The sequence below is a fragment of the Ictidomys tridecemlineatus genome, unplaced genomic scaffold (genome assembly GCF_052094955.1).
Source record: "Ictidomys tridecemlineatus isolate mIctTri1 unplaced genomic scaffold, mIctTri1.hap1 Scaffold_148, whole genome shotgun sequence".
NCBI lineage: Eukaryota > Metazoa > Chordata > Mammalia > Rodentia > Sciuridae > Ictidomys > Ictidomys tridecemlineatus.
The window spans coordinates 578647-606103 of NW_027521306.1; the positions used below are offsets into that span (position 1 = coordinate 578647).

Here is a 27457-nt window from a genome sequence, read left to right on the forward strand (position 1 = left end):
AAATGTTCCTTTGTTATTGAGTAGGCAGGAGGGCTGGGCGTGTAGCTCAGTGGTGGAGTGCCCCTGAGAGGTACAGTGCCTAGCAGGCATCAGGTCTGGGTTCCATTCCCAGCACTAGAGGGACAAAAAATGAAGAAGAGAAAGAAGAAGGAGGAGGAAGAGAAGGAAGAGAATAAAAGAAAAAAAACCGAGCAAGCATGAGCAGTCAGTTACGGTGGAGAAGCCTCTGTGAGTCCAGATTCCATCATTTTCTTTGGAGAAGGAAACTTCTGCCAGGTGGATGGAGTGTGATGTCAGGCATTACATGTGACGAGGAGAGGACTGGATGTTCAGCCCTCAGTGTGCCAAGGTAACTGAAACTGCTAACTTATGGGTGCCTGTGGCACAGGCAGAAGAAGCTGTCCAATAGGTGGTAATCACTATAACCCCAGTGATTTGGGAGACTGAGGTAATAGGATTTCAAGTTTGAGGCCAGCCTCAGCAACTTTGTAAGATCCTAAGCAACTCAGTGAGATCCTGTCTCCAAAAAATAAATAAATAAAATAAAAGGGCTGGGGATGTGGTTCAGTGGTAGAGTACCCCTGGTTTAATTCCCAGTTGGTGGGGGGCAGGGGGGGTGGGCAAGCTTCATTTGATTCTATGAGTTCCAGATCTAGAATTGACTTATCAGTGTAGGTGTGTGGCAACTCCAGAGTGCATAAGATCGATAAAAAAGTGGGCTGAGGGCAGGACAAAGAGGTGCATCAATGTCTGAAAGGCAACAGGAGGAAGCAGAAAGAAGTGGCCAGAGAAGGTCACTGAGGAAAGAGTATCATATGAAAGGAAGTTTGCAATAGTGTCAACTCCAGATACAAACCAAAAAAGATGACTGCAAAGCATCTAATGGATTTTTTAACTAGGAGGTCACTACAATTTCACCTTTCTAGATACAGTTTCAGCGCAGTGGTAGAAGGAGTTGGCTGCAGTTGTCTGAGGAATGATTAGGAGGGGAGGAAGTAGGAGCCTATGAACACAGAACTTTTTCTAACATCTGACCACAGAAGATGGACTGCAGACCTCTCTTCTCTTTCAAACAAGAGATGAGACCCAGGATGTTAGACAAGGGCACAGAACAGGCCCTCAGTAAATATATTTAATGGTGATGAAGAATTGTCACAAATTCAAGTGATATGAGAACACATGGTAAAACAAATGCTTATTAATGCTGACCTATGACCATTTACTCTTTTCTCTCTTTCATGAGAGGGGCCCATCCAATTTCATATATATTTTACATATTTTCAATTCATGTAGTCATGCAACAGTGCAAACATTCTCCAATGCCAATAAATAAACTTCTTGATCATAAACATAAAAAAGAGAACATATACTATAAAAAAGAGGATGTCTGTAACTGGCTTGGAGGGAGCCAAGCAGCGGAATGTCTCAATGTTCCAGGTGAGTGAGAAAAATAAGCTAAGGAGGAACAAGCAAAAGCATGCAGGTCACAATGCATCTAGTCCAGCCAATGTGACTAATGAAGCTTGTTTTAACTAGATTATAAATGAAGGAGTCCCTGCTTAGCTGAGGTTTTGCTTTCTGCAATTTCAGTTACCCATGGCCCAAAAATACCACATGGAAAATTCCAGGAATAAACAATTGATACGTTTTAGTTTGTGTACCATTTTGAATAGCATGAATAAATCTCATGCGACCCTGCTCTGTTCCACCAGAGACGTGAGTCAGCCCTTTGTGCAGCATATCCACAATATAGATGCTACCCACCTGTGAACAGCCAGCCACCTCACTTATCAGACTGACCATGGCAGTAATGAGTGCTTGTGTTCAAGTCATAAAAACAGTGATGCTTGAAATTCAGATATGCCCAAGATAAGATGATTCCTAAAAAGTAGAAGTTTTCAACTTAATAAGGAAAGAGAATAATAAGGTTGGTGGTAAGATTTATGATAAGAACAAATGAAGTAGTCCCTGTGAAACTTTAAAGAGAGAAAAAAGAAAGTCATGCTAGTTTTTCTGCCACAATTCAAGTTACAGCTATAGTGTGTGGTATTATAGTAACAAACATAGTACACGTAGGATCTGGTACTTTATAATTTCAGGCACCAGTGGGGGTTTTGAACTTGTCCCCTGAGAATGAGGTTGGGCAGGAGGGTGTACTATAGTCTAGCAAGGGTCAAGACTCAGAAGCAGAGTAGAAAAAAACTATGCCAGTCAGGGAAAGATAACCAAAACATACTATAATGTTATTTTTCCATGTCTTCATTTGAAGCCTACTATAATTAATCTTTGCCTGCCTATTTATTCCCTAATTCATATCTGTTTGAAAAGAAAAATATACATATATACTTCTGGACTTAAAATGATCCCTACTACATAGGATAAAAAAAACTGCATATTGTCAGCATTTGGAACTTGGTACTGTGAAATCCTTAAGTTATAATTTAAAATGCCTGCTGAGCACCTTGTCTACTATTTTTGAGAAAATATTTATGGCCAAGAAAATGACAGTTCCTTTTGGAAAAATATTGCTAAAGCATTTAAAAATTTTAATATTACTAAATTTAAACTTTCCCCCATTACTATTCAGTATTCCCACAAGAGTAAAATGCCGTCTTTGGGGCAAATACTGTTCTTATTCCATATCAATGGTTTCTCCTGTTAAACAATAAGCCATTTATTTTTGTGAATTTCTTGGGTCACCCATGGTTCAAGTGGAAGCAAAGCTCTTTATGATGACTTCCAGGTTATGAATCATAAAGCTCTATCACAATCTCCCCCTTGTTGGGCCCCACTGTCTGCAGAGTGCATGGCCTGACTTTGTTCTCACATGAAATCACCATGAGTGACTTCTAAAAGTCCTCGAGATGGCAAGCTGAATTTCCTTTTTTCCCCTGCTCTGCTACTTGAGGAAGCTTTCTGGACTTTCTGGAACCCACTAAGCCTTATCCTTAGGAAAGATATCCTATAAGGAAGTGGTTACTATACATGGTCAGGCCTATAGGCTGTTGTTCTATCTCACCAGCTAGACTGGATAATTTTTTTGAGGATGAAGACCTTTTTCTTTACTTAGCATTTTGCCCAAGACCTAACACCACTAAGTACACAAGGAATGTTTAGCCAACAATCAACTGATTGGATTCTAAATTTTAGAGTGAATGGCAGCAATAGGCCACAGATTATCATCATTGTAAGAAATTTCACCTAAGAATGAGATTGTTTGCAGATCAAATAACTTGTTCTAACATGACCTGAATTGGCCTGTTAAAGTAACACATAACATTTAAGAAAAGCTCTTCCCTACAAGTTTTGTTTTTCTAGCTTGCTTTGTCAATGCATTCCATAAGAGGTGAACTCCTCATTCCTCTTGCTCAAAGACATACTTAGAAAAAGGTCTTAAAGAGATCTGTCAGAGATGAAATTGGCTGGGCCCTCTTTAGGAACCGAGAGGGGAAAAAAATTGGTGTCAGACAACAGAGTATATTTTTATGCAAACAGCCATAGAATACAAAAAACATGATTTCATTTCACATGCTGAACCTCAGCTACTGCTACATAGAATTCGGAAGGCCACAAGCACAGCTCTCCAAATAAAAACTAGGCAGAGACACAGTAAGGAGGCAGAGTAGGCAGTTGCCCAGTGTGATTCCACCAGCACTGGGAAAGAACCTTCCAAACGCTGCTTCTATGTCTTCTTTATTTAAGTCCTAAAATGCCATCACCAAAGTCTCATGGCTTTGTTTCAAATATATGTCCCTGTGATACAATCAGCCTCAAAGAAACTAACACTGGGGTCATTGACATGTCTGTGAAAAAAAAAAAAGAGAGGGCACAATTTAGTCTATAGGCAAAGAGGAAGAGTGAGCAACTGAAAACCCCTTGAGCAGAAATGAACATCTCACCTTGACATCTGGCCCAAAGCCTGGCCTGGTGTCACACAGTCACACTACTTAAACCAAGAGGTCAGGGTTTCCAGACTGATGAGGTAGCAGGTTCCTTCTTTCACCAACAACTCTTAGCAAATGAGGATGGTGTAGGGAGACACATTTCCTGTACCCTGTTTCCCTAAGCCTCCTGGAAATCAGTGGTAACCACAGGAAGGGTGGAGTCTGGGAATTCTATGCTGGGGGAAGAGGATATTCTACATTAACAGTACTGGGAAAGCCCTATTCTTGGGTGTTTCTACTTTTGTAATGGGCAAGGCTTGAGGACTCTGCTACTCTCTCTGCAGGGATCTCCGTTCAAAAAGTTCCTCTGGTAAGTTTGGACCACAAAGAGTTATCTATTTCAATCAATTCAGAAAAGCATCTCTAACTTCTCAAAGACTCAGATGTTTCTTATGCTTCTCAGAAAACAAATGTGGCTTAAGCCAACATCTGGAATAGAGAAAAATATAGCAACCACACACACAAAAAAAGATAATTAAATTAATAAGGAATGCTTTTCAGACATAACATCACATAGGCCAAAAAATGTTTTCAGAACAAAGTTATAGAAGTTATTTAGAAGCTAAATTTAGGTGAATTAATTCCTGGAGGGCACCATTTAGGAGCAGATCACCATAACCTTGCAGGCCACGTTAAAAACTGCACCCCTTTCTTTGGGAAACTGAAGATCCATTTAAAAATCTGCAAATATGCATCAAATATGCTTCCATTAAAGGAAGATTCTAACATGTAATTCACTGCCCATTTAGAATCTACTAAATTCCGAGTGGTTCCACTGTTTTGAAATAAGACATCCCAAATAGATGCCTTGGATAGTCATCTAACCCAAATACAGACACACTGCAGAAACCCTTCAGAAAATATTCTCAACGTATGATCAGTTTTCCTCAAACACTATGGACAGCTCAGCATTAGGAAAATTTTTATGTCCTTGATGGAGAAGGCTGACTTTCACAGAACTCTTTTTTATATTAAAAGCTGAAATCTCCAACTATTTTATCGAGAAGGAAAAAAAAAAGAAAGAAAGAAATTGTGTGCCTTCTGCCCTCAAGTATGTAAAGACAATCAAGTATGTAAAGACAATCACCACGTTGCCTCTAAGTCTTCTCCATTCTAATGATTTCCAGATGTTTAGCTTCCTCCTTATGTTGGTCACCTCCCCTGGATAAATATTAGTTTATCAATGACCCTTCTAAAATGGGGATCCCAGAGCAGAATAATAAACAGAATAATGTGGGGTTTAGTTTAAGCAACAGAGTTCAGGGGGATTATTGCCTCTGCTATCAAAAAGTGGCAATTGTCACACTACAATTGTCACAGGTCACAAGGAAATCCCACTTCACAAGATTTTTTTGTTGTTTACTTTTCATAAAAACTTCCATGAAGCCAGATATCCCTCATTTTGCATGTGTATGATTTTTTAATTGAAAAAATTAGAATATGATACATATCTCTATTAAATGTTATCTTGATAGTCTCAGCCCATCAATCTAAAGCTATTTTGAATATTACTTTTCAATTATGAACTATATCAGACATATAAACAATCAAACAAAAACAACACATCACAAATTAAATGGAAACTAGAGTATATGGCTTTCAACTGAACCCTTCCCCTCCAGCCACACAGAAGTAATAGCCACACAGAGGTAACGGCCACAAGGCTGAAATTGTGTTTGTCATGCCTATGCTTGAAAACTATTTTGATTCTCTATTCCCTTGCCTGTAATGTTTACTTCACACACAGATTTGATAAACATGCAATCTAGTCTGTTTTCATTTAAGTAAATCAAATATTAAATAAAGCTGCACTATCTATATCCACCATCCTAGTAATCCCATTAACAATGAGGTGACTCAGGCATGACTTTATTCTTTGGGAATCCTTACTAGTTCTCAGCAAGTGATACATTTAATGATCCAGTCTGATATCAACACAACTGGTTTGGTCATTAATAAAATATTTTCCTTTCTATTGAAAAATCCTTCTGTAGGCCCCAGGCATAACATTCCCATCCTACACTTTCCTCAAATTACTGACATGATTCTGGGCTCACTTGCACATCATTTATCTGGGTACAGGTATGTGGTCTCACTCATAGGCCACGATGTCTCTTTTCTAGCCTCAGGAGTTTCTAGTTTATTAGCAGAGACATGCCAAAGCAGGATGAAAAAGTCTGTTCTCAGATTTTGAATGTTACCAACACAAAGAAACATAAGGTGGTGGATACGCCACTTACCCTGATCTGATTATTAACTCTGTATACATGTATACATGTATTGAAAGGATACATTGTTGCCCTACGTAAATTACATATACACATTTATCAACTGAATATTGAAGAAATATATTTAAGGAAGTGCCCTCTCTCTCCATTATACTACCAACTCCTTCCTCTCTCTAAAATTTTTCTTAATAAGCAAACTTAGGAGCACTATTTCATAAGCAGAATTATTTATTCCCATCACACTGAAGCACACAGGGCTCTCCTGCATGAGTCTTCCATTCAAGCTGCATTAATCTGAGAGGATTTTCCCACCTGTTTTGGCTTACTTATAATTCTATGATTTTAAACAGAAAAAATACCCCCTCTCCTACTCTTATCAATCCAGGCTTCTCTCATATGGCTCTAAAACATGCAGCAGGGGACAGAAAGATGGGCTTCCACAGGAGTCCCTAAAAAGCAATCAGGGGAGAGAAGTTTACAGTCCAGGAAGGTCTGAGGTCACAGGCTCATGAGGCCAGAGAAGACCTAGGTAACAACAAGGCCAATATCTTAATTTGACAGAAAAGGAAACAGGGTCAAAGAGGGGAAGTCACAATATAAACAAAATGTCAGAGCTTATATTAGAACATAATACTCCTCAAAAGCTAGGTAAAATATGAAACTTATCAGGGCCTCTTTTCTACATAACTAGTAACCAGTGAGATACAAAATGTGGCTCTAATATAGTAGGACTAGGAATCCCTTGTGTACTTCAGAGATACACAACTGCTCAGACAAAAAGTCACAATTTCAAAATTTGATTCATTTTTACGTGACTCTGTCTAGCTCTGCATCCAAACAAATTATAGAAAAGTACCACAACCCACAAAAAAACACAGAAACCCCACAACTATTTCTGTGTGCAAAGAGATTAAGATTTACTTGGGGAGACTGAGCGTGATAGCACATTACAGTTGTGATGAATGGCAAGAAAAGAGGTTTAATGACAAAGGCTATAGAGGAGGGGAGGTGATCCGGAGCTGAGATGGACAGAAAATGAGGACTTTTCTGACTTCCAGCTCAGCAGTGCTGTAGCCACTCTGCTTCTTTATTTCTCTGAAAAAAAAAAAAAAAAAAAAAAAAAACCTTGTCCTTTATTTATCTACAAGGATGCTGGGAATATGGCCGATAGAAATGTGATGTGCAATCTTGAAGGAGAGTTTCCAGTGTTACAATCACAAATAGAAGGAGAAGTCAGCTACTGCCTCCTGCAAAAGTCCCAACACACTACCGTGGAAAATGAGCTGTTTCACTTCATAGCCTGGGTAAGGACTAAAGTGGTAATACCTGAATTATATAACTTTCAAAGAAAACAAAACAAGAGTCAATATTACTTCCCAATGACACAATCTTAAAAAAATCAACTATTTTATTTTTTTGGGGGGGAGGGTTGTAATCTTGCAGAGGATTTTTTTTAACCATACGATTCATTTTTTATTTTTTTTTAGTCATACATGACAGCAGAATGTAATTTGACATATAATAGATACATGGAATGTACATACATCAATCATAATGTCTATTCTATTCTGCTGCCCTTCCTATCCCCACTACTCCTCCCCTCCTCTCCCATCCTTTCTCTCAATTTTTATATTCCCACCTTCCTCTCTTATAAGAGAGGAAGTTTCCATGAAATATTTTAAAAATACATAAAACATGTATTTTTCCATTCTTTGTCAGCTAGATTTTCATATTTCATCTAAACAAGTTTCTACTACATAGGTCCCTATAGGTAATTCCTATACCATGTGTTTAAGACTGTATTGCTATTTGTACTTTAGTGTTTGTCAGAAAAAGAGTAGATTACACTGAAAACTTCTTTAAGAGAACAATGACTAAAATGGATTGGGAAAAAGAGGTGCTGAAAGTCATTTGTAATGAAAATAAGCCCAAAGGTGTAGTGCTGAGGGTGGGAGGGAAGACCTTTTAAAAGCAACCACAAAAGCAAATGAAAGGCAACGACAGAGTTTCTCCACAGATATTAATCAGATGCTCCAATTTCAGTTTTCAGCAACAGAGCCACTTTCCCAACTGCCCCAGCTCCCTCAAACAGATCACCAGGCTGTTGCAGAGAATAAAGAGCTTTGTCCAAGTGTCACAACTAGTAAATGGCAGAACCTGGACAGAACCCAGTCTTTTGAGTCCTGGGTCTTTGCTCTGTTCAAGACTCCAGGATCCTAGGTTTGGGGCATATGTGGTTTCTTACAGTTCTTCAAGGGAAACTTGAAACTTGCCTGTGAAAAGGAATTCAAAGATGCATGTCAGGAGACATTTTAATCTCTGAAAAGACTTCTAGTGTCTAGAAAGCCCCAGACAGTGGGCACTAGTGAGCGTGTCACAAAGCCAGACACATTTCCTTTGAAAACATGAATTACTATGCTCTGTGGTATTTCAACTGAAGGGTGAATAGTCCTAAATCGGAGTTATCATATTAATATATTAAAGGACTGTGGACCTGGATCCAGCAAAACATCAGGCACATAAAATACACTGGATTAAAGAAAATTTGTAAACAAGATGTTGGGATTAATATTATTATTTCTGTCCTAAGATGTTGCAACAATTATAACTGTGTGCACGCAAGCACATACACGCAACTAGAAAATCCAAACCAGAGATTTCTAAGATTTCAGTCAACAACAACAAAAACCTTAAGCTTGGATATATTCTTAAATGTGGAACAAAGGACTAAAAATACAAATGGTACTTAGCAATGCAGAGAGGATAGAAATAGCAGGTAAGCATACATAAATCAAGGGAAATAAAAGCTGTTGTTAGGCTTTTAATCGTCTTTGCATTGTAGGATTCACTTTAGTATGGTCAAAGCAACTGTGCAACTCCCACTACCTGAAAATTTTCTCTTTAGCTAGATTCAGAGTATCCTTGGGTCTAATGAGAGCTCTTCTAAGTACTTATGTTCCCATTAAGGATGCTATCAAGATAAAACACCACCTATTTCCCATGTGTACATCCATATTTTCAACAGCTACCCCAAATCAAAACTGCTCAGTCTTCATCAGAACCACAAACATTGCTTTGGAATAATAGGATTCATAATCAATCTTTTACATTCTTAATGAGTAATGTTTTCTGAGGTCATTAAATCAAATGTGTGCAGTTTTATCAAATTTGCTATTTTTTAAAGATCCACTTATAGTTCATCTCCCCAGTGAACATTTTGGGGTAGCATAGGTTGTTGCTATAGCAAATTGATGCTACTCAGAACTGGATATTCTAATTTTAATCTAGGCTCCTTCCATTTACCACAGTAGATGGTCAAGGGACAAGAGTGTATTTGGCCATGGACCACCATCCCACAGATGTGTGTCTGATTACATATGGCTGATAAACCCAATCAATTAACCTTTAGTACTGGAAAAGCAAAATGATGCGCAATCCCACCAATGGATACACCCTGAAAACAACCTGTATTCAGATGCAGTGACTGGAGACATAGTCTTCAGTCTCTCTTCATTGCATAACATTCAAGCCTCACAGGCACATTCAATGTGGCTTAAGTGCATGGCAACTCAAAAGGGAGCTGGTTATTTTGGTGTAATAGAAAGAGTACATATAATACTCCTGACAAAGCCCTGCACTCTTGGGTTCAAATTTCAACTCTGCAACTGGCTCACTCTCTGAACCTCAATTTCCTCAATGGGAAAAATAGGAGTGAAAACTCCTCCTCTAGAAGTCATGGTAAACAAAAAAAAAAAGCAGGCTTTTTTCTAATGACCTCTCTGCTCAGAATACATCTTTGCTTATTCTACACTCCTGAGTCAAAATCTACTTTTATAAAACTCCTTAAATAGCCTAACCAAGTACATCCAAGTGTGACCCTACTCCTGTCTAGTTTATTAAATGTCTCTGTGTACATGACTCTGATGATGTTTAATATCCCAAATGTAATCCCGCTACTCAAAGTGTGGTCCTTAGACCAGCAGGATCATATTACCCGGAAGTCTGTTTGAAAGGCAGATTTTCAGGCCCATCCCAGACTCTACTGAATCAGAATTCATGAGATTCCCAAGTGGTATCTTTATAACTTAAAATTTGAGAAACATTGCTTTATGACACACGTACCCTCAATGAATCCCAGCCTACTGACCAACTAAGGAATCCACTGCAGAGCTTCTCCTCTGGTGGTGCACTATAAATCTGTATTCAGGCAGAAAGCAACTATTGACTACAACATTTTCATCAGGACAATATGATTAAAAACTTCTTACTTTGTGTCTTTTTAGTTTTTGTTTTTTAAAAAACATACTAAGTACAGTAGCTCCAAAGTAGTATTTAAATTTTCTATATTAATGCAATTTTGTTGTATATAATATTTGCTTTTAAGATAATAAGTAGTATGTGCATTCTGATTATATGTAAACAAATAAGTTTAGAAAGATATTTTTAATGCAGTAATTTGTGGCTTCCAGGATCCAACACATCATAGTCTGATAGAAAAAAGAAAAAAAAGAAAAAAAAAAAACCTCCTGCAAACAATGTTTTCAACACAGACTGATGACCAAGTTCCATGGCATATTTTTTTTAAGAGAGAATGAGAGAGGGGGAGAGAGAGAGAGAGAGAATTTTTAATATTTATTTTTTAGTTCTCAGCGGACACAACATCTTTGTTGGTATGTGGTGCTGAGGATCGAACCCGGGCCGCACGCATGCCAGGCAAGCGCGCTACCGCTTGAGCCACATCTCCAGCCCTCCATGGCATATTTTTGTTTGTAATGTACACTGAGATTCTCTGCGTTTCCCCCTTACATTAACTTTCTAAAACTATATCTTGGGTTTTTTCCCCCAGATAGTCATAAAAGGGAACCTGAAAGTAAAACTGACCACCCAAATTCCTAAAATGAATCACCAAATGCTGAATGAAGGAGACTGGTAACTTTGTGTATCAGGAAACAAAACCAGCTTGAGTGAGTCATCTCTGTGATCAAAGATAACAGAGCCACAGCCAGGACTTGTTGCAAGCAAATGGCCACAGCAATCACACGTCAGAATCTCATGTTTAATGGTTTCTCACAATAAACTGCATAAGTCAGCTCTGTGAAACCAGAAGTAGAACCCAGAGCACCACATAAATAATAAACACACTCTCTTGAGTTTGGTATTCTTATCCTTCTGCTCCAAGTCCATTTCAATTTTCAGTGGATACAATAAAATGAAGTTGCCGTTTCGTCAAGAAGTAAGCAGAAAGGTAAAAGTTAACCAGTACTATAGGCTTCCAGAGTGTTTCTCAAGAAAATGTGAATACTTTTTGAAGGCCTGCTTATTGTGGTGTTTAATCCAAAATGAAAACTGGGGCCACGGGCTCCCGAAGCAGGAAAGCCTGTTTCTGAATTCCATGCATATTCTATGTTCATGTTTCATTTTTTAGGCACTCCAAGCTTGAAGGAGATGAGTGGGAACTTGTACTACATGGCATTGCCATCAACAAGCCACCCCTGCATGCCCTAGCACATTCCTCCAAGTGAAGAACCAGGTGTCCTGATGTCCTCTTGAACTGCTCAACAGGGGCTATATGCCAGGAGCAAGTCTGCACCATGCTGGGTGAGCTCAACACAGGGATAATGCAAATACCCAGGCTATGTTTTTCAAAAGAGTACCTTGTATCAGTACCACACACCCATTAGCAGGCAGGTCTCCAAGGAAAACACTACTTACACAGTGGGTGCACCCAGGAGAGAAGAACCTTCCACTAAAACACTGGAGGGTAGTCTGGGACAGGGGCAATAAGCCTCCTGCTCCTGTCTATACAAGATCCCTTCCAAGGAAAAACATAAACTAATTAATTAACATCTCTTATTATATAATAATTTCTGAAATAAAAACAAACTAAAATATCCTCACAAAATTCCCATGACCACCCCCAGTATTTTCACTTAGGATGATACTACCTCATAATGAAGGGAACAAAAGGTACCATGCTGAGAGCAGAAGAGGTGCCATCCATCAGGGAGGGGTACAGTCTCTCCAGCACCAAAAGTAACAGGAACATGCTTGGGTGATGGTCCAATTGCCCCAGATCACTGAAAAAAAAGTGGATGTACACAAAAGATCTGAACTTTAATAATTGAGGCACTATCTTCAAACCCTTTCTCATTAAGTAATTAATTAATTCTGTATATGAAGTGAGACTCTTTTGAGTTTTCCTTTTTTTTCACTTTTTTCTCCATTCATTTCATATCTTCCTAGTATTCATCAAAAGGGAAAAAACTCTAGGAAAAATCAGGGATTGGGCTCTTGCACATGATTTTCTTCTCAAAGTCAGTCATTTGCTTAAGCAGAGTCTACTACTCTTGAGTATGAAATGTGAAACTTTTGGTGTCCAAATGTATTTAAGGCATGAACATACTAGGGCCAAAGTCTGTCTGCACAAACTACTAATATGAGGAAATGTATCATAAACAGAAGAAAAACTCATTGATATAATTTTATTTTCCTATTACAGACTATTCACATATATTCACACAATATGCAAATACCCCTGGCAGAATATAATGGCACATGTTCTAATGTCCATACTAAAAATCCCACTACCAGTGATAGGGTGTGGTTGAAAGGGCAAAGATGAACTTCTCTAACTGCCCTGATGAGACTGGAAGCCCTCTTTTTTGGGGGATTCTGGGGGGTGGTACTAGGGGTTGAACTCAGGGGCACTGGACCACTGAGCCACATCCCCAGCCCTGTTTTGTATTTTATTTAAAGGCAGGGTCTCACTGAGTTACTTAGCACCTCACTTTTGCTGAGGGTGGCTTTGAACTCGAAATCCTCCTGCCTCAGCCTCCTGAGCTGCTGGGATTATAGGCCTGTACCACCGCACCTGGCAGAAAATAACTCTTAACAGAAGAAATCATCATGGGCTTCTGAAAAACTTTTTACCTGTCCACTGTACTGGCTACAGATTCCAGCTGTTTTAGAAGGAAGGGATAGAGTTCTGGGAAACAAGAGAAAAACTCTCTGCCTGTCATTCTGTGGAGAAAGAAAAAAGATCAATTACTATCATGTGTTTCCCCTGATCCATTCCCCCTCACATACACTTTAAAGAACGGTGACAAAGGTAATTTGTTTGGATACTTAATGCAAGTTAAAAACAAAACCTATAGCAACTTAAATTTAACAGAAATGATACATATAATTTTGACTTTGGACATGTTTGGATTTGTGGACTTTTAACTCCAAATTTAAGATTACATTTATTTATTTATTTATTTATTTATTTATTTATTTATTTATTTATTTATTTATTTATTTTGAGAGAGACGGAGAGAGAATTTTTTAATATTTATTTTTCAGTTATCGGCAGACACAACATCTTTGTTTGTATGTGGTGTTGAGGATCGAACCTGGGCCGCAAACATGCCAGGTGAGCGCGCTACCACTTGAGCCACATCCCCAGCCCAGATTACATATATTTATGAAAATTTGATACTAAGTCTGTCAGGAAGAAATACTTAACATGTGAAAATGCCAAGTCTGAGCAATTGATTTGGACTATGTGTACAGTCAAAAATCTGATTGATGCTGACTCAGCTTTGGTGATAAGGGTAGGTTCTAGAACAAGGTTTCCCAACCTTGGTACTAATCATTTTGGACCAAATAACCCTATGTTTTGGTGGGCAGTGCGGAGCAACATCCTGTGCACTGCAGGCTATTTATGTCCTGTGCCCTGCAGCCTCTGTGGCCTCTACCAAATAGATGCCAATAGCATGACACTCCTCCTTCCAATCATGACAATCAAAATATTTCCAGACATTGCCAAATGTAGTCAGTGAAATAAAATGGTCCCTGACTGAATGGCAATTATCAAGAATATAAGTAACAATAAATGTTGGTGAAGATATAGAGAAAAAGGTACACTCATACATTGCTGGTGGCACTGCAAATTGGTGCAACCACTATTGGAAACAGTATGGAGATTCCTCAGAAAACTTACAGTGGAACTACCATTTGACCCAGTCATCCCACTCTTCAGCATATATCCAAAAGACTTAAAATCAGCATACCATAGTGACACAGCCATATCAATGTTTACAGAAACTCAATTCATAATAGCTAAGCTATGGAACCAACCTAGGTATCCTTCAACAGATGAATGGATAAAGAAAATGTGTTACATATACACAATGGAATATTAGTCATAAAGAAGAATGAAATTATGGCATTTGCTGGTATATGGATAGAAATGGATATTATCATGCTAAATGAAATATGCCAATTCACCCAAACCAAATGTCAAATGTTCTCTCTGATATATAGATGCTGACAAACATTATTCAAGATTTTTGTCCATTTTAAAAACAGGTTGCTTCTTTCCTTTCTTATATAGTCATAATTATGCACTGCATATACTTTCTCCTAGTTTGTAGTTTGCTAACTTATTTTCTTCCTAAAATCTTTTGATAAGCAGAGGTTTTTAGATATTTGGTAAAGTCTAATACTTTACCTTCTTTTCCTCCCTTTATGTCTCATGCTTTTCATGGCCTAAGAAATCTCTGCCTACTTCAAAGTAAAACATTTCTTGTTTTCTTCTAGAACCTTTATGGATTTAGCTTTTATGTTGAGGTCTATGATCCATCTAAAATTAACTTTTGTGTATAGGGTGACAGAGAAGTCAGGTTCTTCCCCCCCCCTGCACTAATATATCATGTTTTTAAGGAGACGTTCCTCAAACAGGAGAGGTGTGCTGTGCTCATGGCTTAAAAGATTTAATATTATAAAGATGAAATTCTCCCCAAGTTGGTTATAAAGACAATGCAATTCCAATATAAACAGTAATGGGTGTGTGTGTGTGTGTGTGTGTGTGTGTGTGTGTGTGTGTGTGAGAGAGAGAGAGAGAGAGAGAGAGAGAGAGAGAAAGAGAGAGAGAAAGTGATCTAACAAAAGCAGATTCCAAAATTAATATAGACACACCAAGGGATAAGAATTAAGAAAAGCAAAGATAATTTTAAAAAACAAGGTTGGAAGACTCACCAATCAGATAGCCAGAAATATTAGAAAAGTTTAGTAATTAGGACAGTGTGGGGACAATTATTAAGCCAATAAAAAAGGATCAAGAGACAAGGACAGACACATACATGGAAACTTGATTAATAGAAAAGCTGATACTGCAGATTATAGAAAAGGATGGTATGGTAATAGATTATCTAACAAAATTAAAATTGGATCCTGCCCTCTTACTATATATAAAATTAAATTCCATTGAATTGAAGACTCAAAAACAGCCATAAAGTAAAATAACAAATAATAAATAAAGTTTTTTCCCTATTTTGGAAATTTATGGCTCTGTCCTGATTATTCCTGGCCTGCTTCTTTTTTTCCAGTAAGGATATCCTGAGACAGCCTAGTTGGTACATCCTCTGCATACTCTAGCCAAAGGGTGTACAGAAGACTCAAACTTCATTCTGTTCAACCACATCTGAATTCTCCCGAGGCTGAGTTTTGTATCATAAGATAATAACCACTTTTTTGAGTACGCTGCTGATTCATTCCTTGATCCTTTGGTAGCCCTAGTGGGATAAAGTGGAGTTTTATAAAAGTTTCTTGCCCCTCTTGTACATGACCATTCCAGACAAAAAGCCTTGCTGCAGTAGAGAATGATGGGGGAAAGGTGACGCTACGAAGTGGGGCAGTTGATTCTCTGGAGGTAGAGGGAGAACAACTTGGACACCTGGAAGGGGAACATCCCTGAACCTAGAAGATACAACAGAAGGAAGAATGCCAATGTTCTGTGTCATTTGAAACTGCTTCAGGAGGAAAAAAAATCAGTTTCCAAAAAGAGGAAAAGCAGAAAACAGACATCATGGAAGAAAAATTTTAAACAGAAGCAGCAAAAAGAAGCATCCTCTATAAAGTCAACTGTGTCACACCATATAAATTCCTTGCTGGATTTAGATTGGCAGGTACGGACACAGACTGTAATGAGAAGAAAGTGTAGGGTTCTCATACATATAACTCAGAGCACAAAACAGAAACTCTGTAGCTGGCACTTATACCTATAATATGCAATCAGGAATAATAAATATCTCTTTTAATTTTTTTTAGTTGTAATTGAACATAATACCTTTATATTATTTTATTTATTTATTTTTATGTGGTGCTAAGGATCAAACCCGAGCCTCACACATGCTAGGCGAGAGTCTTAAAGCTCAGCCACAACCCTAGACCATAAATATCTTTAATAATTAAAAAAAATAAGAAAGAAACTGCCCCTACAGTCTTCCTCACCTAGGAAAATGCTCTGCTATGTCTCTCCCAAACTGTTGTGACCACTTTAAATTCACCTGCTGGGTCTGTCATCCTCCATCTGCTCACAATTTGACTTCCTTTCCCCTTAACCTTACTGAAAAATCTATCAAAAACTGTACATAATGGCCCTGCCTCCAATGGCAGACCCTTCTATGCAAAACACCTGTCAAAAACTCCGGATGTCTTCCCCTTTTCTGAGGCCACCACTCAAGCACTGTCTGAGGGAGGTGAATGCCTCTCAGCTGGTGGTATAACAAAACAACTTAGACATACCACCTACAAGCAGTATCTCCAAATCCAAAGACTAGAATTAATTACTTGGACTCACTGATAAACTCTAAAGTTTTTTGTTATTTAGAGCTTGTTGTTAGGTAATGTTGGAAGGATCCTGGAGAGCTCCAAAAAGTCCAAATGCTATCTTTTTACAGGGGCATCATGCGTGTCCTGGGATTGTATTTCTTTTTTGAAAGCAGGCATTAACTTGCCTCACTCCTCAAAATATGCACTTAGGCGCAGTTGTAAAAGACTTTCAAATGTTTAAGGGAATGCCACCAGTTGATCATGTGCCCTCCAATGATTGTGAAGATGACTTCAAAACAAGGCCATGCTGGTTATTCACAGAAGCTTCCTAAAGATGTAAGTCACTCAATTTTTACACATACTACTATGAGAGTCCTCCAATTAAAAAACATGTTTTTTTAAAAAATTAAAAAACAACATATTTGTCATCTGACTTCAACTGAAGTCTTCATTGTACCTCAACTGAGGTCACTCAGGTTTGCTTCAAATCATGAACAGGGTTCTTATGGATGAAAAACTGTCCTTGACTTCCAATTTACATGTTAAGACAAACCCTGTGCAATCACTACTACATTTTAAGCTATCTGGATTAATGCCTTGGGCTAAGTGGAAAGGTCAATACAGAAAATTCAAGAGAAAACCAAAGACTCTATTGGCTTATTAAATTTGTGCAACTGATTGGATCTGAGATGCCGGTGGGCATGGTTGATGTTATACTGAAAGTTATACTTATCCGGCTGCTTGGATCCCTGTTGACAGTAACCTAAACTAAATGTTGTATGAGATAAAATAAATGGGCTTAGTCCCAATTTGTCAGTCAAATTAATCAAAAGAGCTGACAGCATGACGTACTCAAGGGAAAATTCTGCAAAAATCAAGATAGTATAGAAATGAGGGATGGATAAAATTGAGAGAAAATTCTCCTTACTACACATCTTGAAAAGTAAGGCAATGGCTACTTATGTTTTGGACTCTATTCAAGGATGTTTATGTAATGAATAGCCTTAGGAGACAGAATATCTCCATCTGGAGCAAAGGGCAGACATGTATACTACCCATTATAAAAGATTTTGGTTCCTTAACTCTGAGATCCACTCCTGTGATGCAACCTACTGAGCATACAGGTACTTTCTGTCTCTCTTCATACTTCCTGTGGTTACTGGAGTTGAGGACACTAACATAAAATTGCTGACCATATGGTTACTAGAGGCTGCTAAGACAGCAACTTAATATTATGAAAGTTAAAATGAAGAAAATTAGTAATAAAAGCATTTTCCTACATTCCCTAAAAAACCTGCATTATATACGAACAAGTAATTGATGAAAAATAGTTCCTTTATAAAAGAATTCTGCCAGGTGCAGTGGCCCATTCCTATATTCCCAGCAACTGAGGCAGGATTTCAATTCCAAAGCCAGCCTGGACAACTTAGTGAGATTCTCAAAAGAAAAAACGAAAAAGGTCTACAGAAGTAGGTCAGGTAGAGCACCCAGTACTGGGAGGGTATGGGTAGAGGGGCATCCAGCTAATACATGTTGAAAGAAAATACAATTATACAATCATCATTTTACAACAGCTGATAAAAGAAAAAAAAAACAAACTAATGAGTCTAGGCAGAGATTACTGATGGACGCTAAAACTATTAAGTGAAAGGAATTTTGTAAAAAGATCAAGATGACACAATCTGCAATAAATCCACTGATCAACCTCAGCATTACTAAAAATGACATATGCATCTAAAGGGTTCATGAATTAGGAAGCATACATACTATCTATAAAATATTTTGGGTACAGTGGTGCACATCTGTAATCTAGCTGCTCCTGAGGCTGAGAAAGAAAGATCTACACGTTCAAGGCCATCCTCATCAATGTATTAAGACCCTGTCTCAAAATAAAAATTTTTAAAAGGCTGAGGATATAGTTTAGTGGTAGAATGCCTCTGGGTTCAAACCCCAGTACAGTGAAGAAAAGAAAAAAAAAATTTAAAGACTAAAAGCGATGTGTGGAAGTTGTTTCGGTTCCTCCTCATCCCAATAAATCAACTGTAAAAAGATATTTATAGAACAAAAGGGAAATTTTGAATATTAAGGAATTATTAACTTCGTTAGGCATGATCATAGGACGGTGGTATTTCTTCTTAAACTTCTTTATCACTCATTAATACATAATGAGTAAATTTACAGGAAAAAAACTGACATGGATCTGCAATCTCCTTTATGAGAAGGTAAAAAAACGGGAGAAATAAGATTGGCAAAATGTTGCTAACTGCTGAAGCCAAGTGATGAGTATGTAAGGGTCAATTATACTACTCTCTTCATTTTTACATATGTTGAAAATTCTCATAATAAAACTGTTTTTAATTAAAAATAAAAGTCAGGTCACAATTAAGGAGATAATTTATAATAAATGTATCTAAGAGTTACATAATCAATACCCAAAATATATAAAGAACTTTAATGAATCAATAAGCAAAAGATAAACTCAATGTAAAGATGGACATACCTATCAAAATCACAACTCACAGAAGGATCTCTAAATGCACTTGCCCAATAGAAACTCTTCATATACAACTAAAAAGGTCAGTGGACATGTCCTCTTTAGGACTCAATTATTAATGTCTAAGGGAATAAGCCATTTCTTAGTTGCCTGGTATCTCTTGATTGAGAGAGAGAAAAATAAGCAATTGTACATGTGCAGATCATATGATTCTCGCACTTTGATTAAGAAAGTGTACTGATAGGTAACTAGCTCTGTTGACCACAATACTGCCATGAAAAAGGGCTGCAGAACTACTATTGAAGATTGAAGTCATTAAAACAACTAAAACAACTAACTCAACTAAAACAGTTGAATTAAAGCTAACTGTCCCAAATAGTAAATTACTTCATTCAGATACCTTATCAAATATTTACCAACTAGTTTATCTTGGAAGATATATATATATATATATATAAAGAAGGTATATTACTCAAAGGTAAACATTTGGTGGATATTTTAATTATTTTAGAAGCTAAGTAGGATTTTGACAACATTTTTTCAAAAGTACACAGTTGTATTTCAGTATTCATGGTGGGTAGGTTTATTTCAGGACCCCCACAGGTCCTGAAATGCCATTTTATATAGATGCCTTATATAAAATGGCATAGTATTTACATATAACCCATGTAAATCTTTCTGTATTCTTTAATTCATTTCTAGATGATTAATAATACCTCATACAATATAAATGCTATGTATTAAATAGTTGTTACACTGTATTGTTTAGGGGCTAATAGGAAGAAAAACCTGAACATGTTCAGCACAGATGCATTTTTCCCCAAAATATTTTCATTTTATCCTTGGTTGAATACATGAATGCAGAACTTGTATATACAGAGAACCGACTATATACTGTTAAAATCATTGTCACCATGCTAGATGGCATAGGACTTTCAAGAATTAACTATGCACTTATCAGTGTTTAAGGAAAACCAAAATTATTTTCTAAAGTGAATTTTAACTTCACCTGAGCACTCTGAGAACATAGGAGGTGTTCTTCAAGACTACCATTCTTAGGTTCCTCCATCCTGTAAGAAAATGTTGACCCTATTTCTGGTTCGGCTCACTTGAAAGACCAGGATTCCATTTTACTACAAACAAAAGAGCTGAGCTCTGTGTGCTTGCCAGGGAGCATCATCTCAACTCTGTATCTGCCAAAAGCTCCTAAAGACTTGGCTAAATATTTACATACTGTGCCTGAAAGATATGTAATATTAACAGTTATGTGTATTATAAAAAGCCCCAAGAGGTAGAGGACAGGGAGATATTATCTTAGGGACGTAATTCAAACTTCACTCATCTATAACTTTCAAATCCAAAAGTCTACAGCACCTTGAATACAGAGCTTAGAATGATAATCTGCTAATAACAGATTCCAAGTAACAATGGCTATATTTGTTTTTATGGCCACACTGAATGCAAAGTCACTACTTACAATAGTGCTTCTTTGTGGACGTAGTTCAAAAGTTTGGGGGTATCTATGAGTCTGCCTTTTTTTTGTACAAGGAATTAAAACCTGGGAAGATTACCACCAAGGGACATTCTCATCCCCTTTTTATTTTTTATTTTGAGATAAGGTATCACTATGTTATTGAGGCTGTCTGCAAACTTGCAATCTTCCTGCCTTTTCCTCTCAGAGAAGCTGGAATTATAGGCAGTGTGACCATACCTGGATACAGGTCTGTAATACAGTCTTACTTTAAAAGGCTAAGATCATGGTACCATTTTAGGTCATATACGAATCTTTCTCCTCTGAATCCTGACTGTTGTTTTTCACTTGCTACTTAATTAAAATTATCATTAGATTGTAATTTTCTCACAAAGGTAGTAAATATTTTTTAAAAGTACCTACAAGCTTCCTATTGAGCACTGTACTAGATCCTGTGGGAGATAACTAACAATATAAGATAGTTACTGCTCTTGGAGCTTAAAATCTGTTTAGAAAACAAGATATATATGTCAGGGTCAAATGAATGATGTTTATAATAAGAGTTCAGAGTTGGAAAACATATCATTGGGGGTAAAAAGGTTAGGGAAAGTTTTGTGGGAAAGAGGGAAAACAAGATGAGCCTTGAAATACTAGTAACACTGAATTAAAAACAAGATAAAACAAAGTGGGTAGGCCCAGCTGGATGTAAGACAAAAGGACTTTGTGACAAGAGAAGGTAGAAAAGGTAGACTGGCAAAAGTTTCTTAAAAATGTGAATGCCAAGCTAAGCAGCTTCACTTATGTTTTACTGGCTTTGAAAGTTTCCCTTGTAAAAAAAATTCTAGTTGACACAAGAGTTGTACAAATTTATGGGATACAATGCAATGATTCATTACATGTGTACACTATGTAATGATCAAATCAGGATGATTAGCATATCTACCCATCACTCCAAACAAGTTATTTCTTTATGATGAAACATTCAAATCCTCTCTTCTAGCTATTTCGAAATATGTATACATTATTTTAACTATAGTCATCTTACTGTGCGATCACATACCAGGACTTATTTCTCCTATCTAAATGTAAATCTGTGCCTGGCCTGAAAAGTTTATGAGCAGGACACAGAGAAACAAAGAAGATGGACGAGGCAGGGAGAGAGCGTAGAAAACTGCTGACCCAACAGTCACTCACTAAATGTTTACCTTGCTACCTCAACTATGGCTGAATTTCTGAAGACTGGAACTCACACTTCTTCACGTCCCTCCTGATACACAACACAATATTACATAAATGCCACTGGGCCAGAAAATATTTTGGCAATAAATGAATAAATAAACTTAGAGAAGAAAAATTTTCTAATATGGTTGATCTCAAACCTATCCTTCAATGCCCTTTTATTTCTCTCAGTGACTGTTACCTACCCAGTAGCCATCTGACTCCCCAAGTCAGAAACGAAACACCCCATGCACAATCAACCAGCAAATCTTGCTGCTTCTACCTCCAGAAGGTCTGTTGAGTCAACCTCTCTCCATCCTTACTGCTACTGCCCCAGATGCTATAATACCCTTTTTGCTTCCCACCACCGGCTTCAATCTAACTCTGTTGTGATAAGAGGTCTTTCTCTAAAACACCAGGAAGGAAGCCAGAGAGTGATTTGGGGGTCATATTCACTCTTACAACAACTCACTCTTTGGAGAATGACCTCAATCCTTTTTGAGGGCAGTACCCCCAAATGATTTCACTCTAAGCTCTACCTCTTATAGGTCCTACCACCTGTAAACACTGCTGCAGTGAGGACCAAGCTCCCCACACATGAACCCCTAGAGGACATGCTCAAACCACATCCAAACCATAGCATCTGGGTTAGGTACCTGTCCTTGGTTTTGCACTGCATCCTGTGCTCTCCCCATCACAGAACTTGCAGCATGTCATACACTGAACTTCCTCTTTGTTTGTGTATTTATCCCACCAGATGATAAATTGGGCCCAGGCAGAGATTCTAACTAATGTTTTTTTCCACAGTCTCTCTGATACTAAGTATGATGTCCAGTTCACAACTGTATCCAATGCAAACTTACTGCATGAAGCAAACAAAAGGACAGAGTCCTTAAGACAGACCAAGAGAAAGAAATTAGGATGAAGATGGGAACAGAATAATTTCATGAAGCTCACAATTAGCCACATCTAATGGCATTCAGAATCATAATTCGGGTCAATAAATTGAGTATCCTGCCAGGGCTTGACATTTTCTTAAACACAAATAGACAAAGCTTGTCTCACCAGTTTATAAACAGTTCAATTTGATTTCATCCAAACAAGCAAACAGACTGATGTTACCACCACAAGATATAACAAGCCCTGGGGGTGAATACTCCAGTGACAGCCATTTCAAACCTGTTTATTTATATGGTCAAAACTAGTTCAGCAGCTTCATGAAAACAATAGAAGTGATAACCAAAAGGGAAAAGCTAAACCTCTGTAAGTTCAAGCTCCCAGGAAGAGTAAAGACAACCAAAAATTGTAAATGGGATAAACAGGCAGACATAGGTGAAAACACACAAGCCAGGACACAGGGTGAGAATAAGGCAGCTTTAAGTTGAGGATGCCAGACTGTGAAAGAGGTGCACAAACCCCTAGCCCCCCAGGGAGGATACACAGGCACAACGGGAGGGAGGACTGCTGGGCCCAGGGAATCCCACCCAAGAGTATGACTATACGTATGAGGACAGATCAGACACTTCACACCACATATGCTTCACTGCCATATTTTCATCTGGTTATTCAGAGAAACTACAGTCACAGGAATAACTTTAAAAAGCTTTCATAAAATAATTTCTGTCCATAAAGGAAATCTACATTAGTGAAAGGATCTATTTCAGGAAGAGGGCTGCTCAGAGACAATTTTTATTACCTGAGACACTGCTGATCTGCACACAAGACAGTCTTTATTCACTATATAATTTCTCCTCTCACCTTGCTATATTTGTTCCCATCTCCCCAGAATCCCTGATCCCTGTTCCTCTCTGGAGCTTGGGAAACTTCATAAGTTTCGGTCATCTGGCCCAGTCTCATATTTTGTGGGACTCTCCTATGTATATGCACATAATTAAAATAGCATTTGTCCTGCTAATCTGTCTTATGTAAATTTAATTCATAACCCAGTCAAAGAACCTAGATTGGCCATAAACAGAAAAAGTTAAAATGCCAGAAGTATATGCTTCATAACAAAAGCATTATTATGATGAAAACAATCATGCAATGAAAAAAACAAAGAATTTGCAAAATGTGTTAAGGAAAAAGAAGGTATATTCACCCCTAGTCCCTATATATATATACATCCCACATCATTCTCAATCATCCCAGGAACCAAGATCAATGGAGCAACTCACAAAGATATAAAAGGAAAAAACTAGAGAAGGCAAACAAAACCCCGCAGGCTTGAGGAACTGCTGGGCAACAGCAGCAAAGGCATAGGTGATGCCCAGCTTTGAAAAGGACAGGACTTATTCACAGGCCATGGAGCAAACACTATAAATCTAGTCATTAGATGGAAACAATGGCTAAAGGCAAAAACCTAGAGCTTTTCAGTTGGTGTTTCAAATAGAAACCAAATAAACTATTAAAACGGAGCAACTCCCTAGATTTGGGCTAATAAAACCAACTCAGAGGACAGAAATCAGCAAAAGGGCTTGTCTCCTTGCCACACTGATTGCTGATAAAATAGCAAGCTCATCTTAAGAAAAACAACATCCTCCAAGTGGAAACAAACTTACAAAGGAAGACAAAGCACACACAAGCATTTCAAAGGATATGATCAAATGCAAAATAAAAAAATAGAAACAACTCATAAAAGAGAAATTTGGCTTTGGAACCTCTCCAGGAGGAACATCTCTGACTCTGTTCTTGGAATCCTATCCCTACCACTGACTAGGCAACACCATCACATATTCCCCAGAGCAGCAATGAGTAAAAGAAGGAGTGAATAACAATTACATAAGAATTTTCTTTTAAATGAAATGAAATGAAACTGAAAAGAATGATTAGAAAGAAATCAGGAGTCTCACAGTCAGAATCTCATACTCAACAAAGCCCTTGGGCTAGAGACATAGCTCAGGAGTAAAGAGCATCGTACACAAGGTCCTAGGTTTCAACCCTAGCAATAAAAAAGCAAAAGAAAAACCAAGCCCTTGTACCCAAGCAGTGGTTCTACCAGGAAGTCCCTTTATTCAGCTACAGGCAAACCATGTAGGAAGCCCAGGAAAGGATCTGCTCCAGGGTCTCTAAGTGCTGACGGATTAGCTGTCCTCCCAGTCTCTTCATTTCCCTTCTAATCCTCTGCAGACGACTGAGAAATTGCTGGACTTGGTGAATGCTTTTGTAACCCTTCCCTTTCAGAAGCTGCTCTCAAGATGGGGAATTTCCAAATGGCTAAACTGGCTATCACAATACCATATCCAGGGAGGGAGTGAAAGGTTTTAGTTCTGGAAGTGCTCCGCCATTTGCCAAGGAAGTCACTGGTCCAGAAGCAGTCCTAGAAACATATTTGCACTCACTTCACTGGTAGCTGTTAATTTTGATACAGGTTCTTGCTAAATTGCTGAGGCTAGCCTCAAACTTTGTAATCCTCCAGCCTCAGCCTCCAAGTCACAGGGATTACAGGTAAACACCACTGCACCCAGAGAAAACATGCATCTCTTAAACGCCTCATGTGTGCAGGTTTCTATTTAGGCAGTTTCTATGGATTTGTTTTCACACCAGAAATTATTTCTTAGAAAATGCTTCTTGCTGAAGGGGCTGGGGTTATGGCTCAGTGGTAGAGCACTTGTCTCACATGTGCAAGGCCCTGGGTATTCGATGCTCACCACCACATAGAAAGAAAGAAAGAAAGAGAGAAAGAGAGAGAAAAAGAGAGGAGAGAAAGAGAGAGAAAGGAAGAAAGAAAGAGAGAAAGACAGAGAGAAAGAGAGAGAGAAAGAGAGAAAGAGAGAAAGAGAGAAAGAGAGAAAGAAAGAAAGAAAGAAAGAAAGAAAGAAAGAAAGAAAGAAAGAAAGAAAGAAAGAAAGAAAGAAAGAAAGAAAGAAAGGTATTGTGTTCAACTACCAAAAAATATTTTAAAAAAAGAAAGAAAAAAAATGTTTCTTGCTGAAGTCCATTTTCTAAACAGTCTGTTGTATACTTTCTGGAGATGACTGGCAAATTCCTACCTTCCCTTGTGTAAACCTCCTTATTTATTTATTTATTATTTTTACTCATGCTAGGGATTGAACCCAGGGCCTTGGGCATTTGAGGCAAGCACTCTGCCAACTGAGCTATATCCCCAGCCCCACAATCCTCCTTTCTGTATGTTTGTTTCATCCCTGTTCCTCAACTTGGGATGCCTTGTGATCTGCTCTAATCAACAGAAAGCAGCAGAAGTGACACTGTGTTAGTTCTGGCTTAGGACTTAATAAGCATGGCAACTTCCGTGTTTATCCTCTTAAAGCCCGGTCAGTCCCCAGTCACTGATGCCCGCAATTCCAGTTGCAGCCACATAAGTGTGAAGTCATCTTGGTCTTTCCAACCTTGGTTGAGGTCTCAAATGAATGCAGCTTCTGAGTGATTCCATAGGACATCACACAGTGAAGAAACCACCACCACCCCCAGCTGAATCTAGTCAGCCAAGAAAAATATAGAAATCATAAATTGTTGCTATTTTAAGGCATTAAACTCAGGGATGGTTTGTTATGCAGCAATATGTAAGTGAAATAGTCATAAAACTGAAAGCATTGTGTTAAACTTCAGGGAAAAGTAATAATAAATAAAAGAAAAGCTGATAATAAGGAACACAACTCCAGAGGCCAGCAGTCAATGGTATGAAAATCAAGGTGTCAGCATGACACCTCTGGAGGCTCTACTGGAGAATCTTATCTTTACCTCTTCCAGCTTCTAGTATCTGCCAGCACTTTTTGGCTTATAGCTATGTTAATCAGATTTCATTTCCTGAACAAAAACCTAACCAGAACAACTTACAGGAGAAAACATTTATTTTTGGCTTATGGTTTCAAAGTTTTAGTCCACAGTCAACTCAATTGCTCTGAGCCCAAGGTGAGGAAGAGTATTATGGCAGAGAGGTGTAGCAGAAGGACACTGCTCAGCTGATGGCAGCCAGAAAGCAGGGAGAGAGCAGGAGCCAGGGACAGAATACATAATCCCTATGGGCACACCTCTAGTGACCCACCCTCTCCAACTTTACCTGCCTTTAGCTACCACCTAGTAACCCATTCAAATGATTAATCCATTGATTAGCTCACAACTCTCATAATCTGATCATTTTACCTCTGAACATTCCAGGATCACGAGCTTTTGGGGAACACCTCATATCCAAACCATAAGAAGTCGCATTGTTTCAATCTCTGCCTCTGCAATCATGCCATTTTTTTCCTCTTCTCTCTCTGAAGACTCCCTCTACCTCATGTCTATAAGTGATTACATTAGGGCCCATCCAAATTATACAAAAGAGTCACCTGCTATGGCTTGGATATAGTTTTAAAATATTACCCTCCAAAGGTTCACGTGTTGGAGATTTGGTCCCAATGTGGCAAGGTGGGAGCTGAGAGACACTATTTAAGAGGTGGGGGCTCTAATGGAAGGTCCTAAGGATATTAATATTAAGTAGCTGCTCCCAGAATTCATAAAACCCTGAACTCTCCCGAGAGTTGTTATAAGAGCAAGTCCAATCTCT

At 38.2% G+C, this 27457-nt stretch overlaps 1 pseudogene across 1 annotated transcript in view; it reads right to left on the bottom strand.

Moving 5' to 3' along the window:
- The window catches only part of LOC144372711 (transport and Golgi organization protein 1 homolog), a 161557-nt pseudogene that overhangs the window by 93280 nt on the left and 40820 nt on the right, over window positions 1–27457 (bottom strand). Inside the window, exons 5-6 of the transcript XR_013432626.1 lie at window positions 13103–13192; window positions 12118–12249 (exon numbers count right to left, since the gene is read on the bottom strand). The product of XR_013432626.1 is annotated as a transport and Golgi organization protein 1 homolog (transcript). The remainder of the gene's footprint in view (window positions 1–12117; window positions 12250–13102; window positions 13193–27457) is intronic.